Raw genomic sequence first — 2873 nt, 5'->3', positions numbered from 1 at the left:
ATCTAGCTGGCACCGCCCCTGCTCTTATTTTGGCAGACCTGCTCTGGGCTGTTTAGGCACAGCGGAGTCAAAGGAACAAAGAGACACACAGAAGCCAAAAGATAACACCAGAAATGAAGACCACAACACCAGTGGATAGCTTGGGTTCCTTTATCTATGGTCTAGGAGCACCAGATCACTTCCTCGCCCCCCCCCAAAAAATATTTCCACTGGTGTTAAAAAGACATTGTAAAAGGCATTCCTCACAATGAAAAAAGTCAAGAGGTTAAAAGAGAAAGTTTTCCACCTTGTAAGTGTCAGTCAAGAAGGGAACCCTCCCCTGCCAGTCTGGTGACTTGAGTTTACCAACCTTCTTTTTCTGCTACAGGCAACACACACACACACACACCACACACAAACACACAAAGAGAATGCATTCTTGCAGATTAACTGTAACTTGTGACACCATATACTCTATGTGGCCTAATTTGACTCCAAAACACCCCCTCATGATAAATCTGCTTAGCCACGTTGAATCATTAAGGATCATTCCAGTAATCAGTGTCGTCTGTTACAGGTAGTTCTTGGTATCACATCGTCTATTTGAAAGAATTAAGTCTCTCCAGTCTCAATCATATTCTCAATACTGAATACTAGTCCTGTTTACGCCTGCCATGAGGGTCGCAACGACCTCAGGTCGGCTGGTCCTGACTTTCAGTCCCGACTGAGATATGGATAACATGCTGAAACTAAGATTGTGAACACGGTAAAACAGATTACACATACTTAACATCAGCATGTTACTGTGAGCATGTTAGCACGCTGGACATTAGGCATTTAGCTCAAGTTCTTCATGACAGGAGAGCCTGTTAGCATGTAGTCTGTTTACACTCGCCGTTTGGAAATAAATTTAAAAAACAGGCAAAATTATGGGACATAAATACAACAAATAAACGGCAATTAAACATAAAATCAGATGACAAAGGATGACAAATACCAGCCTCAATAAAAACCAGAACCACAGCGACACCGGCTTCAGTGATCACAAGGAGGAAGGTGTGTGGCTCTATGAATCTACCACTTCTGGGTTCCGACTGATTCCTATCTTAACCAAATGGAGAAACATCGTGTATTAAGGAGTGTATTAAACTTGAGCTAACTTTTCTTTTGCTTCCCTCATTTCTACTCATCAGTCTCACAATGAAGAAGCCCCATCACTGCTGGAGACACCCAAATGTGTTTACTTACTCAACATCATCAGCCTGTGGCCTGACAGTGTCCTGGAACATTGCATGCTCTGTTCCAAGTAACAAACTCCGCTGTTTTGCTTGGCCTTCAGGTGTTCCCACAGAGAGGGTTATTCAGGTAAAATTCAGTTCAGGCAATCTCTGCATGTGTCATAAAGATCTGCCCTCCCACAAGACTGGAAAATGATGTGTCACTTTGTTAGCCGAGTGGTGTGTGTGGTGTGTAGTGTGTGTGTCGTGTTGTGTAGATGGTATCACATTGCCCGAGGGCAGCTCTGAAAGGGTCTCTGATAAATGAAACTGCTCTGGCCTCTGTTGTCTTTTGACATTCACACTTTCACACACTACGTTCACCCCATAAACACCACACTGGAGCTTGCTCCCCAGCACAATGGCCTCCTGCTGACTGTGGTTTGGACGCAGAGGAAAACCGGTTAGGCAGCTCAGAGCAATTAATGGTGTGTGTTGTGTGTTGTGTGTGTGTGTGTGTGTGTGGTGTGGTGTGGGGTGTGTGTGTGAGTGTGTGCATGGGCCTCAGTGGGATGGTTGGGGACATTTAGGTCAGATCAGATAAGCTTGAGTTGAGTTATTCCTGATTCCCTTTGCTTTGATCTGTTTAAAAAAAGTGTTCTACCAAGACAAAGGGTTATTTATAGAGACGGAGCCCACTCGGTGCAGTAATATTGATATAATTGTCACTGATAGACAATACTATCATATGATACATGTAATATTTAAATTAGAGTGTCCTGTCTTGATGAGAGGACGGAGAAAAAGATGAACGACAGACATCACATTTAGCTTTCCTGCTTTGACTGCACTCCTTCCTACAGCCCAATGTTTTTTTCAACAACAGCAACTGAGCTGTGTGTGTATGTGTGTGTGTTTGAAAGTACAGTAGTGCAGTGGACAAAAACAGAGGGAAGGAAGTTCTCTCCGTGGAGCCAAAAGGAATAGTGGAGTGGTGAAGGAATTTCTAAAACAATCCTCACAAGTTCGAAAGTCCCTGCCTGAATCCTCAAATACCATTAAACAGCAGTTCACTACTTATGTGTGTGTGTGTGTGTCTGAATAACAATTAGTTCTAGCCAGTAACGTATAGCTCCCTCTCTCTGGCTGCCAAAGCAAGGCATTCATTATGGTGGAAACTGTTTTGTTGTGCTGTCAGCGTTGAGTTATGGACAGTTTGTGTGCACTGGTGTGTGTATGTGCATTCCCTACTGCAGAGCTGCTTCAGGTTGAAGAGGTAGATTTACTGCAGGGACCTTTTACCTTATGTATCATAGAAATCTTAATAGGATGTTTTTAATCATCATATTTTAAATAAGATTCACTCTATTGTTTCATAAAAGGACAAAGTTGGAGATTTTAATAAGTAAGTGTCAAACTGAATACAAGAAAGGTATTTGTTAATAACCCATACATTTAGAAATCTAACCTGATTGTGGTGGTTACATTGAAAGTTACAGGATTAACAAACTTATTATGATTCGTTCTGAAGGGTGGCACAAGAGCTAAAGTCAATGGTTCACCAAAGTCAGTAGGATTTATTTTCTGGGGACCATGAATGTTCAGAGGCAACCCTTCCAATCGCTAAGCAGGCACAATTATAAAATTTGTATGACAACAAAATAGAATTAATTAAAT

The sequence above is a fragment of the Morone saxatilis genome, unplaced genomic scaffold, assembly GCF_004916995.1.
Source record: "Morone saxatilis isolate NCDOM2014 unplaced genomic scaffold, NCSU_SB_2.0 Contig23, whole genome shotgun sequence".
NCBI lineage: Eukaryota > Metazoa > Chordata > Actinopteri > Moronidae > Morone > Morone saxatilis.
Note: the sequence above shows the minus strand (reverse complement) of the source record.